The sequence below is a fragment of the Equus przewalskii genome, chromosome 8 (genome assembly GCF_037783145.1).
Source record: "Equus przewalskii isolate Varuska chromosome 8, EquPr2, whole genome shotgun sequence".
NCBI classification, from domain to species: Eukaryota; Metazoa; Chordata; class Mammalia; order Perissodactyla; family Equidae; genus Equus; species Equus przewalskii.
This window is the reverse complement of record NC_091838.1, coordinates 12,140,371-12,157,474: the sequence shown is the minus strand read 5'-3', so window position 1 is coordinate 12,157,474 and position 17,104 is coordinate 12,140,371.

Here is a 17,104-nt window from a genome sequence, read left to right as displayed (position 1 = left end):
AACATCTGCAAATCAATTAATGTAATACACTCCATTAACAAAATGAAGAATAAAAATCATACCATCATCTCAATAGATGCAGAGAAAGCATTTGACAAAAGGCAACATCCATTTATGATAAAAACTATCAATAAAATGGGTATAGGAGGAAAGTACCTCTACATAACAAAGCCATATATGACAAACCCATAGCCAACATCAACTTCAACAGTGAAAAAGTGAAAGGCATTCCTCTGAGAACAGGAACAAGACAAGGATGCCCACTTTCACCACTCTTATTTAACATAGTACTCGAAGTTTTAGCCAGCACAATTAGGCAATAAAAAGAGCTAAAAGGGATCCAAACTGGAAAGGAAGGAGTGAAACTCTCTTTATTTGCAGATGACATGATTCTGTACATAGAAACCCTGAACAAGCCACCAAAAAACTATTAGAAATAATCAACAAATATAGTAAAGTTGCAGGATACAAAATGAACGCATAAAAATCAGTTGCATTTCTACATACTAATAACAAACTAGGAGAAACAGAAATCAAGAATATAATCCCTTGGGGCTGGCCCCGTGGCTGAGTGGTTAAGTTCGTGCGCTCCGCTGCAGGTGGCTCAGTGTTTCGTTGCTTCGAATCCTGGGCATGGACATGGCACTGCTCATCAAACCACGCTGAGGCAGCATCCCACATGCCACAACTAGAAGGGCCCACAATGAAGAATATACAACCACGTACTGGGGGGGCTTTGGGGAGAAAAAGGAAAAAAATAAAATCTTAAAAAAAAAAGAATATAATCCCATTTACAATTGCAACAAAAAGAATAAAATACCTAGGAATAAATTTAACCAAGGAGGTGAAAGACCTATACACTGAAAACTATAAGGCGTTATTGAAAGAAATCAAGGAAGATAAGGAAATGGAAAGATATCCCATGCTCATGGTTTGGAAGAATAAACTGAGTTAAAATATCCATATTACCTAAAGCAATCTACAGATTCAGTGCAATCCCAATCAGAATCCCGATGACATTCTTCTTGGAAATAGAACTAACCACCCTAAAATATGTATGGAACAACAAAAGATCCCAAATAGCCAAAGCAATCCAGAGGAAAATGGACGAAGTTAGAGGTATCATAATCCCTGAATTCAAACTATATCACAAAACTATAGTAATCAAAACAGCCTGGTACTGGCATAAAAATAGACACACAGATCAATGGAACAGAACTGAGAGCCCACAAATAAAACCGCACTCTACGGACAGCTAATCTTTGACAAAGGAGCCAAGAACATACACTGGAGAAAGGAAAGTCTCTTCAATAAGTGGTGTTGCAAAAACTGGGCAGCCACATACAAAAGAATGAAAATAGACCATTATCTTACAACATACTCCAAAAGTAACTCCAAATGGATTAAAGACTTGAATGTAGGACCTAAACCATAAAACCCCTAGAAGAAAATATAGGCAGAGCACTCGTTGACATTGGTCTTAGCAGTATCTTTTTGAATACCATGTCTACACAGGCAAAGGAAACAAAAGAAAAAATAAACAAATGGGACTACATCAAACCAAAAAGCTTCTGCACAACAAAGGAAACCATCAACAAAACCAAAAGACAACCCACCAACTGGGAGAAAATATTTGTATATCACACATCTGACAAGGGATTAATTTCCAAAATACATAAAGAATTCACATAACAACAGAAAAATGAACAACTCGATCAAAAAATGGGCAGAGTAAACGAACAGATGTTTTTCCAAGATGATAAACAGATGGCCAGCAGGCCCATGAAAAGATGTTCAACATTACTAATCATTAGGGAAATTCAAATCAAAACTGCAATGAGATATTACCTCATGCCTATCAGAATGGCTGTAAGTAACAAGACAAGAAATAAACAAATGTCGGAGGGATGTGGAGAAAATGCAGCCACTACAGAAAACAATATGGAGGTTTCTCAAAAAATTAAAAATAGAAATACCGTGTGATCCAGCTAGTCTACTACCAGGTATTTATACAAAGAACATGAAATCAACAATTCAAAGAGATTCACGCATCCCTATGTTCATGTCAGACATCTTATTCACAATAGGCAAAATGTGGAAGCAACCCAAGTGCCCCTCAATGAATGAATGGACAAAGAAGATGTGGTATATACATACAATGGAATGCTACTCAGCCTTAAAAAGAACAAAACCATGCCATCTGTGACAATATGGATGGATCTTAAGGGTATTATGCTAAGCTAAGTAAGTCAGACAGAGGAAGACAAATACCATATGGTTTCACTCATATGGGGACGATAAACACACCCATAGATAAGGAGAACAGGTTAGTGGTTACTGAAGGAGAAGGGAGTGAGGAGAGAGTGAAAGGGATGAAGGGGTGCATATGGTGATGGATAAAAACTAGACTATTGGTGGTAAACATGATGCAGTCTATACGGAAACTGAAATATAATAATGTACACCAGAAATTTACATAATGTTGTAAGCCAATATGAATAAAGTAAAAAATTCATACAAATTGAAAAGGAGGAAATAAAACTTACAAAAAATAAAAAGGGGAGGGGGTCCTGAAGCTTAAGCTTCATTAAGTTAATGGAAGATATAAGCTGAATAACGGGAGCAGAAGCTGGCCTGCAGGGAGTAAAGGAGTGTCTTACGGATAGGCGGTAGAGTGCTTATAGGAGCCTGAGAGTTTAGAGAACTTGGCTGGGAAGAAAGGAGAGATGGAACGGTGGTTATCAAGAGGAGTAGGATGAAATGAAAAGGTTTTATATGTGGAGTGGTGGATTGCATTTTTAAAGTTGAGGACATGAATATACAGAAGAGGGGATGAGGGAGAGAGAGCAAAGAGAAGGAGAAAGAGGAGGAGAAAGAGGAGAAGAAAGGGGGGGAGGAGAAAGGGAGAGAAGGGGGGAGAAGGTGGAGAAGACAAGGAAGAGGAGGAAGAGGCAGGAGAAGCAGAGGAAGAAGGAGAGGTAAGAGAAGAGAAAAAGGAACAGAATTAGGGTAGCAGTTTTGAAATTTCCAGCCATTGACCCTAGTCTCTTCTTTTCTTGGAGTTGGTCTGAATTCCCAAAGGGTTTCCACGTAGTCCTTGTGTCGGGGGAGGGTATCCTCCATCCTTTTGGATTTCCCTAAATGAGCATCTCCTGCTTGCACTTGGATCTCAATTGTCCCCCCTGCTTCTCAGGCTGTTGCCAAAGCTTTGCCCATTTTGGCCCCTGGACGTCAGACTCTTATCTTCTTCATTTTCCGGCTCCCAGTCACACAGTATTTTCGTTTCCCAAATCCCTCCTGAATAAACATCTTAGACAGCAAGGGAAGGCATAGGGAATAGGCCCAACAATGTGATGAGTTAAAAACGGGGTACATAGGAAGCTTAAGACAGATGATCTCAATATAGATATTTTCCCTGGAAAGCAGAACATTAATACTCTGCTCTCTAAAATCTGTTGAATTGACCTACAAATTCCTTTAATAACCCTGATGTTTTGCCATTATAACTGTTCAATATAAATTCTTTATCAAAATGAATCAAGAAAGACTGCACGCTAAATAGATTTTCTTTGGATATTGAAGGGTTAGAACTTTTAAGATATTTTGGAATCTGATATCTGAAAGTAACAACACAATCAAAAGTGCCACATTTAGCTATGTTCATATGCTGCTGCCAAAAAAATTCAGAAGAAAAGTGAAAAATGCACTCATTCATCTGGAAGTTTCCAAATATCCAGATGTTTGGCATCATGCAGAATGTTGATTGGGTTGTTCATATTCCACATGTTTGGCATTGTATAGAGAGATTCTGGTTAAGTTTTCAGATAGGGAAGTATAATATGTTTTATGTGCTCACTTGGGACCCCAAAGCTAATGGAGTCAAATGGATTTTTCCTGTTTGATCCCCATGAACACAGTTCAGTTTCACTCATATTTTTTAGTCCCACAAAAATGTAGGTGCAGATTTTTATTGTTTTTAAATCTCATAAAGTACTAAAAGATTTGAATAAGAAAACTAATTCTGTTCCAGCAGAAATTATTTCATCCCAAGGAATAAAATTTTCCTCTCTTTATTCCAGCAAATGAACAATAAAAAATACATGAAATCATACGATGATCAAGTCTGAGAATAAACATCAAAACTTGACTATTTTCTTTCTTTTAAGGCAGAACTAAGGGATGAGATTTAAAAAAGAGAACTTTTAGTTAAACTGTATCTAAACACACTTTACTACTTTAACACATCAAGATTTAGAAGAGTTAGGAGAATGGCTAGGTAATTGTCACTGTATATAGTGAATCCTTGAGTTCTGTTTGCCTAGAATTTTTCCCAGCTGGGCTGTGCTATTCGTTTTAGATTGATTGTGTGTTCTATAGGGAGCTATAATAGAAAACTGGGAAAACAGATCAATTTCAGGATGAGAGAACTACTGCAGAAGAAATATTCACATTAATTTAAGAGTCTTGGGCCTGTAAGCCTTTCGTTCAATATGTCTAATGACTTAATTCAACAAATATTGACTGATTTGTTCCCGTTTGAAGAGCACTTGCCTTAGTACCATGGGACATGTAGAGTTGAACAGGGTAACAATCTTCCATTTCAGTTGGCTCCAAGTTAAAGAATATTGGGCCGAAGCAAGAAATTTGATAAAAATACACTGTAGGGAAAAAATGATGCTTATCAAATAGAAATTGATGGTCAATTTCAGCATTTTGAGATTCTGAGACTTAAAACATTTACTAACGTATTTCTAAGGAAAAAGAATAGAAATTAGGGATCATTTAAGGAAATTTAATTCTTCTTGCTTCTATTTGACGCCGAGACCATTAAGGAGAAAATGGAACAAAACAAAAGTAGGGAATGAGGATTATAGAATTTCTTTATGCTTGAATGATTTCAAAGTATATGCCAACATTGAAACAAGCTGTCAGGGAACTATATTCTGCTATGGAATAATTTTAAGAAAGCAGTGGAAGTTCCTTCTTCCCCCCAAAACTGTCCAATTTAATAGAAATAAGATAAGAAAAATGTAGCTCTGGGAGAGGGGCTAAATAAATGTAAAAATAGGTACATCAACATTAAAATGGTTATTATCACCATTACAAGAAATCTCTACAGTAACTGTAATCAAAATCTTTTCGTGATTTATTTATTTAGACAAATAGAATCAGGTATGTATAAGTATTAATCAATACAAATGGCCAAATGTTGCAGTTTGACTTAGTAGAAACCTAGTTATTAAAAGATCTAGTGTAATGGGAGAAAGTCCATAAATATGTATGTATCCTCCTACATCGATAGAAACAGCACAAAACAACTGAAGGTGACATGAAGAAAATATTCAGTTCTAGTGTGGAGTTTAACAAGAATAATCTCAAGAGAGAATAAATTAAGGCGGTAACTGAGTTGGATTTTATTTTATTCTGTTTATTTTTTTAATGATCATTTTACATTTAATCAACATTAAAATGTGTATCTTACATTTATGGAACATCTTAATTCAGACACTAAATTTTCACGTGAAACCCTTGATCTGTGTTTAGATTTCATAAAGATTTATTGTTGAAAAAGTAGATTTACATATCCAAGTTCTTCCCACATACATAAAAGCTTTTCAGTAACTGAATTGGATACACAAAAACCATTTTCCTTTAATTTTTGCATGCAAATTGACAAAACTGGTTCATATTTTTGGAAGAATTGATTTGATTTTTCTTTTTTGTTTCTACTGTGGTAACATTAGTTTATAACGTTATATAAATTTCAGGTATACATCGTTATATTTCAATTTCTGTGTAGATTACATAATGTTCACCACTCAACGACTAATTAGAATCCATCACCACACACAGGTGCCACACACCCTTTCGCCCTTCTCCCTCGCCCCTTTCCCTCTGGTAACCACCACTTCAATCTCTGTATCTATGTGTTTGTTTGTCATTGTTTTTGAAGGATGAATGTGTTTCCAGAGGGAAGAGGGTAAGTCTGGTACAAAGACATGGAGACTTTCATCAACCAAACAGGCTTGGATGGGGCATGCTGGAACCGCACGTGTGGGAGCATAAGTAAAAATAGAGAAACCTGCCACCCACAGGTGGTAGACACTCCCAAATACAGCGACAATAGAGGAGTGTTAAACTTCGGTTTGCTTTAAGTTACTGAGATGCACGGTGATTTGATTTGGTAAGTCTGACCATTATAGCAGGGGGCCCGGGCTGCGGTACAACTCAAAGTCAGGGAATGGTAGCTTCATGTTCTTGTGGTTTGCTTGGTTTGTCATAGGAACCCCAGCACTAGCTCTGGTAATAAGGACAACACGCAGCCCTAAGGGAGGAGAAATTAGAAGCAGCTGGGAAGACTGTCAACAGCCAAGTGAAGGAAGTTTGTTTTCAAGGTGTAGTCTGGAGACTTAAAAACATATGGTTGTCTGAATACTGGTTTTATGACAGCAAAACTAAATTTTGTGCACACTGACAGATGGAGACCCTAATGTGCTGCCTGCCTTGGCAGGATGCATTTGAGTTGAGTTTGGACGAGATTGTATCTGCTAAGTGTATTTAGTGGCTACAGATCACAAGAATTCAGTAAAATGAGGACTGAAGGAGGAATGAAGAATCAGGCCATATTTAGGGAAAGGACTATTGATTTCATATTCAAACCCAAGTGCCTGCCTACTGTCATCTGTAGATTTTGTAAGTATCTTAAGTTTAAAACGTCAAAACCTAAGCTTTGATATTCTCCAATTCCCCTAAACTGGTTCCTCCCTATCGTCTTTTCAGTTTCCGGCACTTTAGCGCTCAAGCCAGAAATTTAAGAGCCATCCTTGATGCTTCCACCTCCCTTACTCCCTTTGGTCAATCCCTCACCAAGTCTTGCCAATTTTACCTACAAAATGCTCCTAGTCTCCCTACACTTCTATCTCTACTGGCACTCTCTGGTCCAAGCCACCATGTCCCCTGGACTACATGACTGCCTGCCTGGTTCTTCACTTCTCCTGCTCTTCCTTTCCCAACCCATTCTCCATGGAGCAGCTTGATCATTTAAAATTGTAAATCAGATCAAATTACTCAACTGCTTGAAATAACTTCAAAGACCTTTCATTGCTCTTAGCATAAAGTTAAATTTCTTGGTATGCCTATGACATTCTGCATGATCTGCCCTCCAAGGTGTTTTTTGATCTTTCTTCCCCTTGTTTACTGTGCTTCAGGCTTACCCATATTTTTCAGTTCTGTAATCATACAAAATTATTTCTTAGTTTAAGGCCACTGTATCCTCTGCATAACTTTTTCATTATGCTTTAGGCCAAAAGGAAGACCTAACAATTTCATTTACTAAGTAGTTATGGCCAATGAACTTGACAAGTATTTATGTATGAACAACTTAATAGCTGTTTTTTAAAAATACCCATAAATTGAAAAAAACTTTTTAAATTTCATTCCTAACCACAATTACTTATGAGTGGGGTGTGTGCACCCCTTGCTCACAGCACAGATTCTCAAACCTTGGAATCAGATTGGATACTGGCACACTCATCTTCTGTTCCACATTGGTATTTATGTGGTACTTGCTTTTTATTATAGCAACTGCTGAAAATTTTATAAATCTGCTTTACAAAGATAGCGCATCATGAAAAGAAATGTAGTGTGATCTAATGTTGAAACTGTCAAACACCCAGAATTAGTCATTTACCTCATGTCCCAAAGATATTGAGTATCTCTGTACTTTTCTCTTGAAAAGTTAAGATATGTCAGAGCACCCTGGTGAATTCACTCTGGTGCCCCAGGGAGCCTTGGCACACAGTTTGGGAATCATGGCTTTTGAGGGTTTGAGTGGAAAAGTGACCTTATCTGACAGAGTTTAGCAGAATCACTCTAGTTATTGTAGAGAAAATACTGAAGGGGTAAAGGCAAGAAGCACGAGCAGTTAATAGCCTAGTGCAATAACTGAGTGTTCATGGTGTGGTACTTAGACTGGAGTGGTAATAGCAGAGGTGATGAGTGCTGTATAGATACATTTAAGACAGAGCTTATAAGATTTCCTGATAAATTGGATCCCAGCTGTAGTAGAAATATGGAACCCAAGGATAACTGCAAGTTTATTGGGTTAAGTAACTGGAAGATTAGACTAGCAATCTTAATGGGAGTGGGGAAGATTAGGAACTCAGTTTTCTAGGTGTTAATTTTGAGATGCCTATTAGATATCCAAGGAGAGAAGGTGAATAGGAAATTAAGGTCTGAGGCTCAGGGGAGAGTTCTGACCTAGAGATGCACATTTGTGAGTGATCACCACCCATTTATAAGCAGGAGACCAAATGACATTTCCAAGGGAGTAAGTTATATAGAGAAGAGTTTCAGGAGAGAAACCAGCATGTTTACATATAAATTTTATGGAGATAAGAGAAGAGATCATGGAATCTAATCTAGAGAACTAGTTAAGGGTTGGTGTTAGTTAGGAGCACAGACTGTTATCCATAGTAACAGGTGAGGAGGTAGGGGATATGAGGATAATATGAGAGTGTGGTTATGCGTGGAGATTGCCAACATTCTCTTTTTATTGTTTTTATCTTTCCAGTGACATAAGCAGAGTCATCAGCTGATAGTAACAGTAGTGGGAAAGGTGTTGGAAGCTTGAGGAGAGAGAAGTTACAGAAAGGCTTTCTAAGAGAGTGGAAGAACAAATGGAATAGGTTAAGTTGTATTGTTGGGGAGCATTAATGGTATACTGGAGGTTAGTGATCATGCATTAAAATGAGAACACTTCACACAGTTAATGGTTTTCTGAGCCAGGTTCAGTTCCCTGGTGCAAGTGTGGAATAGTTAGACAGCTAGATTTAACTGGCGTTGTTTTTTTTTAAAGTATGATGAATAAAGAGAGGGCAAGGGGATTGAGGGTGTATTTAAGGCAACAATTATAATGATTTATCCTAGATTTTAAGCTGGTTAAAGAGGACAGTGAAGGTATTAGGGAGGTGAGGGTCAATGACGATGTGGCAGAGAATAGTTTGTAGGACCTGGGGCTCAAAGGATTGTCGGAGTAAGAGTGCTAGAGGAACTACTAGTCAGAGAGTAGATTCTCGAAACTGAGATTATGGCAAGGCTGCAATTGTTGGAAATTACAAGGTAGAGAGAGGTATGTCCACAGAGTGAGGGGCTGAGTTAGGGTGTTAAATAAGATATTTGGAGGAGAGATCAAGGAACTATAAAACCAGGGCATTGGAAGCCTCATTAATCAGCATTCGCTTTTATGATGTATGGCTTTTTGAGTCAGTCTTAGAAAGGCCGTTTGCACTCCAATGTTATAAAATAATTCTATATTTTCTTTTGTTAATTTTAGGGTTTCATTTTCTACATTTAATTATTTCATCTCTTGGGAATTTTTCTTGGAATATGATTTGAGATATCGAAACACCTTAATTTTTTTCAGATGCAAACCAAGTAGTACTACTATCATTTATTGAACAGTCTATCTTTTTATCACTGATTTGAGATAAATTTTTTATCATATATTAAAATTACATATGTGTTTGGGCCTACTTTTAAATTTACTATTCTACTTTTTGGTCTATTTGTAATAGTACCGTACTCTTTAGATTATTGAAGTATTATGTTTAATATCTGTTGACGCCATCCCACTCTCATTACTCTTCTCTTTCAGTGGTTTCTTGTCTCTTCTTACATATAGATATTTTTTCATGTATTTCAGAATCTAATTGCATATTAAAAAATTATTAGTATTTTAAATGCAGTTGTGTTGTGCTTATAAATTAAGATAATTGATATTTTTATGAGTCTTCTTATTCGAGACATGTATTGGTGCCCTTAGAGGTGTACTGTTTTATTCTATAGGTTTAATAAATTTCTTATTAAATTTATATTAAGTAATTTATATGTTTTTTTGTTGCTAATGTGAATGTGGTCTTTTCACCCAATATATTTTTTAGTTAGTTGCCTTTGTATATGTGAAAACCACTGATTCTTGTATACTAACTTTTTACCCTGTTACTTTACTCAATTCTCTTCTTGTTTGTAATAATTTTTTAGTTGATTGCCATGTGTTTCAAGGTGTAAAATATCACTTAATAAAAGTGAGTTTATCTCCTCCTTTCCAAATTTTATGTCTCTAAATTTTGTTTTTATATCTAAGTGCATTGGCTGCTAATTCGAGTATAGTGTTAAAAAGTAGTGGAGATCCTGAGCATTTTCCTCTTGCTCTTGTCTGTAGTGGAAATTCATCAGTTAAGCAGAATGCTGGGTTTAGGTAAAGAATATTTTCTCATCTATACTTATGCTATTAATTATTAAAAATCACGAATGGTTTTGAATTTTGTCTTGTTAGCATTTAGGGAGATGATTATATAATGTTTTCCCTCAGACGTATTAATATGATGAATTATATTATCATGTGATTTATATTAATGGATTATCTAATTCTGAAGTATTCTTGTATTATTGGAATAGATCTCACTTGGTCCTGATGGATCATTCTTCTAAATGTACTGTTTTTGACATACTGTTAATATATTACATAAGTGATTTTATTCTTCTACTAGGAAGACTAGTCTGTAGTTTCTTTTTTAGTGTCAGTGTTATATTAGTATCAATGTTATATTTGCTTCATTAAAAAAAAAGCTGAAATTTTCTTCCTTTTTAATGCTCTGAAACAGTGTATATGTCATTAGAATTATTTAGTCTTTAACAATTTGTTTGAATTCCCCTGGGAAATCATCTGAGCCTGGAGCTTTATTTGGGGGGTTTGGGAGGTAGCTCTTATCTTTATTTGTTCTGTAGACATTACTTTGTTTAGATTCTTTTTTCATTTGTGAAGAAATTATGTTTTTCTAGAAAATTATTCATTTCACCCAAGTTTTTGAATTTATTTGCCTAGTGTTGAGTAAAGTAGTTTCTTTTGATTTTTTGAATTTGCTCTGTTTTCAAGGTTTTACTCTTTGTAATTTCATTTAAAAATATTTTCAGATCATCCTTGATTTTTTCTTAAGTAGCTTTGCTAGTTGTTTATTTTATTGATATTTAAAAGATTAATCAATTAACTTTTTTTAAAAACACTTTTCTGTTTTCTAACTCAGAGTAAATCCTTTTATTTTTATTAATTTCTTCCTTTTGCTTTCTGCTGTTTTGATATTCTTTTTATAAATTTTTGAGTCATATTTTTAATTTATTTTTCATTGACATAAATTTTTAATGCCAAAAATTTCCTCTGGGGCCTGGCCTGGTAGTGGCCTGGGGTTCGCAGTTTCCAATCCCGGGTGCAGACCTAGCACCGCTTGTCAAGCCATGCTGTGGTGGCATCCCATGTAAAGTAGAGGAAGATTGGCAACAGATGTTAGGTCAAGGCTAATCTTCCCCATAAAAAAAAAGAAAACATTTCCTCTAAACAGTGTTTTAGCTGCATTTTATAGACTTGACTTATAGTGTTTTTATTGTTATTGCATTCTAGAAATTCTGATTACAAGTTTTTAAATGTCCAGGTAGAAAAGCCTTCTATTATTTTCTTTTTATTTAATTTCTACTTCTATTACATTTGAAAGAAGATGTATTCTCTATTTTTAAGATGGAGAGTTCAATAAATATTAATCAAGTCTACCTTATAATTACATTATTTAGATTTTTTATATCCTCATTTTTTTGCCACGTAGCCTTCATGGACTGAGAAGGGGAAATTAAAATCTTCTATTTGTAAATGTGTTTCTATTTAGCTTTGTACCCTTTATAATATCTCCTTTATGAATGTTGGTTTCATGTTAATTGATATTCTTACCTGAAATCTTGAAAACATTAAATGGAATCTCTGTCCATTCTCTTTTGCCACATAGCAAACTACCTCAAAAGCTAGTGGCTTAAAACAAGCACTGTTTATTTAGTTTTCCATTCTGTGGGTCAGTTGGTTGATTCTTCTTGTGTGGACCAGTTCAGCTGATCCTGCTGGGTTCTCTCATACATCTGCAGCCAACTGATAGATTGAGAGGCAGCAAAAGCATCTAGGATGATTGACTCCCAGCCAGGGCATCAGGGTGACTGGACCGTGTATCCTTCATTATGCAGCAGGCTAGCCTGGGGTTCTACACATGGTAGGCACAAAGATCTAAGAGCAGTAAGAGCGGAAACTCCAGAGCCCTTGAAACCTAGGCTTGGAACTCACACAATGTCACTTTTGCTGCTTTCTATTGGTCAGGGCAATTTATTATCTATTCCAGATCCATATGGCTATCCCAGAGTGGAGAAGTAAACTCTGTCTCTTGATTTGAAGAGCTGCAAAGTATTGTGGCCATTTTTGCAGGCAAACACATTAACTGTGCTATCATTCTAGAGGTTGAATCGGAGAGTGGAGATTCCTTCCAGAAAGACTAGTGAGAAATTCAGGAACTAGATGCTAAAGGCCTGAATTAGAATCATAGCAGCGTGGGCAGAGAAATATTAGATGGATGTGGGAAGCGAGGGAGAGTGAGAAACTGAGGACTCTTCAGTCTGCGATTTCTTGCTTGGATGATGTGCAAATGGTATGCCATTGTTGGTCATAAGAAGGAGTGGGTTGTCCTACAGAAGCTCATGGCTCCCCTAATCTCTTCTTCTATTCTTAAGGAACAGAGTATATCTATGGATTGGTCAAATTTGAAATTACTTAATTGCATCACATTTCTAGAGGCTGACTCTTTAGTGAGAAGTGTAAAAAATAATCATGCCCTAGGGGATGACGTTGTCTGTCTCTTGCTGGTGGCTGTGATCATTCTGCACATTAGAATGATAGATTTGGACATTGCGGTGGGAGTTGGCAGGACAGAACTTTTGCCCTACATTTGTTTTAAGCCATTCAACTAATGGAATTCATCCTGGATCCAGTGTAGCTCCCTGGAAATCTAAGACTGAGTACCTAGATTGCTATAAAGCATTCTTTTGTCTTACTTTGTCCCAGAAAGAGACCAGCAGTTGATATTCATTGAGCACTTATAATGTGTCTGGTACCATTCTAAGTTCTGTTTTGCATTTTAAATAATTTAATTCTTATAATAATCCATTTAGGGAGCTCATGGATTATGACTATCATTTTCATTTAACATTTGAAGAAAGGGAGATGCTGAGAGTTTAGCAAGTGGGTGAGTTCTGGAGTTAGATTGCCTGGGTTTGAATTTTAGATCTGCTACTGAGTAGCTGACCTTGCTGTTGGGAAACCCAGTGTGTTGGAGTTCTAGTGGAAATAAAGCAGAAGTAGATGAAATGGTTCCTGTTGTCAGGACAGTGTCCTGAGTCAAGGGTGGGACAAAGCCAAGTGAGCCCCACTTCTGTCTTAGGGTGACACTGGAATTACCTGCACTGTGTGAAATATTGTTACTGGTATAGATAATCTGATCTATCATTTCTGATATTCTAGTCCCAAAATCTTCTCTTTGACTACATCAGCCTCACCTGGTGAAGTTTGTGCCTTACTATAGATATTTTTCTTTTTTTAACTAAAACTATGATTATCCACCTGCATCAGTTTAATATATTTCTGTCTTCTTATCTCTAATTTTTTTTGCGTGTGTTACTGTTCTCCAAACAAGCATTCATTTTGGGCAATAACACCTCCCTTTCTGATAAGTCGTTCACCCCTGTGGCTTCGTTTCGGTCTGACTGGATTTAGGCCACGGTTCAGAGTTGCTCATAACTCTGGAGGCAAAAACCAGGAATTGGCTCCTCAGTGTACTATTAAACAAAATAAGCTTTTCTTCTTTTGCATAATTTTCCTATCGATAATACAAAACATGAGAGCACAAGAAGAAGAGGAAAAGGAGAGCTTGAAAACTGCTGGGGAAAGATCCAACCTTTTGTTTGTTATGTTTGGTGGTGGAAATTGATTACATAACTTGCCCTCATTTGTTTTGAAAGGACCAGAAAAAGCAATAAAATGTTGGGGATTTAACCATGGGAGGTTGTTGTTTATCAGGGGAGTCTAGAAGAGAAATTTGGTGTGATGAAGATTTATATTCTGTGTATAAGAAGGTGACAGGGGAACAAAGTAGCAGAATATGGACGACGGTAGAAGGATTTTTCAGTAGATTTCCCAAGTGTTTCTCAAACTAAACTGAGGTTTACTGGGGGTGATCTTTCTTCCAGGATCAAGTTACATAATATTGATACTATTTGTGTTATTTATATTTTTATGTAGTTCTCAGCAGCAGCATAAAGCCTGTGGAGTCCCAGGATTCCTTTAGGTAAAAGTGGCAGGGCCCACCTGATAAGGAATAGTTCCTTGATATTTGGCCTTCATGAAAATGCTAGCAAATTATCCAAAAGCAGTAATCCAATAGGCTTTTTGGAGGCATTTCCCCCTATTTCCTCTTCTGTTCTTTTGGAGAGCTGGGGATTTGCTTCACTTACTTAGTTTTCACAATTGTATCCCAGATTCTCTATGTGTGGATGGGCAGAGCATGAAATACTTGAGTGAGAAAATGTGTTATATGGCACACATGTATGTGTGTACACATCCAAAAATACTACCTGGACTGGTTTTTCCTTCCTTCTTTTAGAAGTTGCTCATTTGGAAGCACTGTCTCAAGATTTCTTTCTCTACAACACATGCATATGATTATCTCCCTTTCCTCATCCTCAATGAGAAAGATGCCCTTGGGCCTGTGCCACTGGGCGGGGCCAACTCTTATCAGAACTTTGGTGTAAAATGTTCAGATTTGCATCACAATCAGCTGCCTCTCTGCACCCTCTGTGACCATAAGTGCTCTTTCCTCTGGTTTAACAAATACTCAGAAGCAGTACAGTGTGGTGCTTACAAGTATGGGCTCAGATTTAGAGTCCTAGGCTTGAATTCTGGTTGTGCCATTTGCTGTCTGTGTGACCTGAACAAGTTACTTACTTGCTTTAAGCCTCAGCATCTTAAAATGAAAATAAAAATAGTCTTACTGCATGAAATTGTTACTGTTGACAGTAAATAAATGAGATCACAGAGCTATCACTCTGCTGGGCAGACAGTTAAAGCTCTATAAATGTTAGTAATTATCAGTGGGAATTAATTAGATCTGTAAGACACTGAGCTAGGGGAATACAAAGAATTATAATATCCCATCAAACACTCAGAATTTATATTCTTACAGGAGAGATAAACATATAATAGTAGCAGGAAACATATGATGGGGGTAGACATTTGAACCATAGTTTTTCAGAAGAATGCTTTACACAGAATTTAGACATAAAGCTGAGTATTGAAGCATGGGTGACCTTCAGATAGGAAGACACTCCTTTTTCCTCCTGATTAAAACCTGCTCTCTAGAAAGAGTATTGAATAAACCGTCTACGTATTGGCATGCAATTTTTAGAAGCCAATTTTTACAGACCTATACACATTTAAAACACTGCCTTTAGATAATGTAAGGAATTTCATATTTTTAGAGGCATTACTGAGAAGGGAGTGGAGATTATTTTTGGGCGGAAGGATCTTTCCAGAACTCCTGAAATGACATTACATATTGATTGTGTATTTCATCAACCTACAAAGGTTATACTTAACTCCAGCCATATTGGAAGAATAGCTCCCACTTTGGAGAAGCTGGCAAGTGAATTCTTTTGTTTTGCTGAACCAGAGTCAGATGCTTCATGAAATGCAGTGATTTCTCCTTTTGCTAAGGGGTCTTTGTCTCAGGGCCACATTAAGGAATAGTAGGGTTTCTTTCCTTCCCAGTGGTCACAGATTTCAATAGGATGAAGTGACTTAGGAACTAATATGAAGAGTGATGACTCTGCTCACAAATGCTCAGGCATATCTATATTGTCCCTTTTTCATTGGAAGGGAGAGAAAATTGAGGTCAACATGCGATTATGCAAAATAATATTTGGAATATGTATCAATGTGCATCTTAAAATTACTGATTAAAATTATAAGTTGATATGGAAAATTTCTATGGAAACAACTTACAAAGACTGGAAGATTCTAATACGTGAAGTTAGGTGACCTAAAATTATACCACAAGCTGAACATTCCAACTAAATTCAGGTTGAATTTTGGATGCCCTTTTTCACTGGGAGATATCAGCAGGTTGTATCTGCATCAATCAGCTTAGACATACACTTAACTTGCTTCTTAAAGGTCTGAGCAGTCATTCATTCATTCAGGACCAGACACTAAAGTAGACACTATGCATGTAAAAGCATTCCATTGTGTACACATTCTTTGTTTTAAGGACATTAGAAAAGAACAACAACTAAACATCACAGAACACATTATTGATTCTGCAATAGTTTTACAATGTGAAAGAGGGAGCAGATTTCTGCTTAACTTGGATAAGCAAAGTTAATCATGAAATGAGCCTGAATTGTGAAACAGGAATATGCTTTTCCAACATCCCAGAAGAACTGTATCTATCCGTGGATAGTGTTAGGAGATACATGATACTAGATCCACATTCCAGCTTCTAGTTTTTTGGGGGGATTAGATGTTATTCTTATACTTGTCTCTGGGGATAGGAATCTCTCATCCTGCCCAAAAACTGGGGGATGGCAAAATGAGCTTTTTAAGAAGACAACACACGGAGGAACAGCAGTAGATATCTATTTCTTCTGCATTCTGCTCATAATTTCTGTGAGGCAAACCGTATTATTCTAAATACATCCATTGATTTTCTTGAAAGTCCATAAACCTAGTCATCTTAATTCTTTCTCTTTCAATGCCCATGCAATAAGTCTAAAAATCTATGAAATCTGTATCATCTCCTATTGCCACTGACCAAGTTCAAGCCTTCATCATTTCTTAGACTACGGTAGCATTTGCCCAGTGTCTCCTCAAAGCCATTCTCAGACTTTCCAAATTTACCTTTCACCATTTTAAACAGACACATTCATTCACAAGTTGACCAAATTACCACACTACTTAAAAGTTATCAATAGTACTCTATTACCTACAGAATAAAGTTAAACTCTTTAATTGCAATGTCCTTTATAATTCTTTCCTTTTGGCTTCCATAGCTTAAAGTATTATCCATTTCTCTCTTATTCTCTGCATTTCAACTACACAAAACTGACAGCATTCCTTGTCATATAACTATGCAACCAAAAAAATTTACTCCAAAAATCCACAGATAAAATGCTGCTTGTCCTTTGAAAA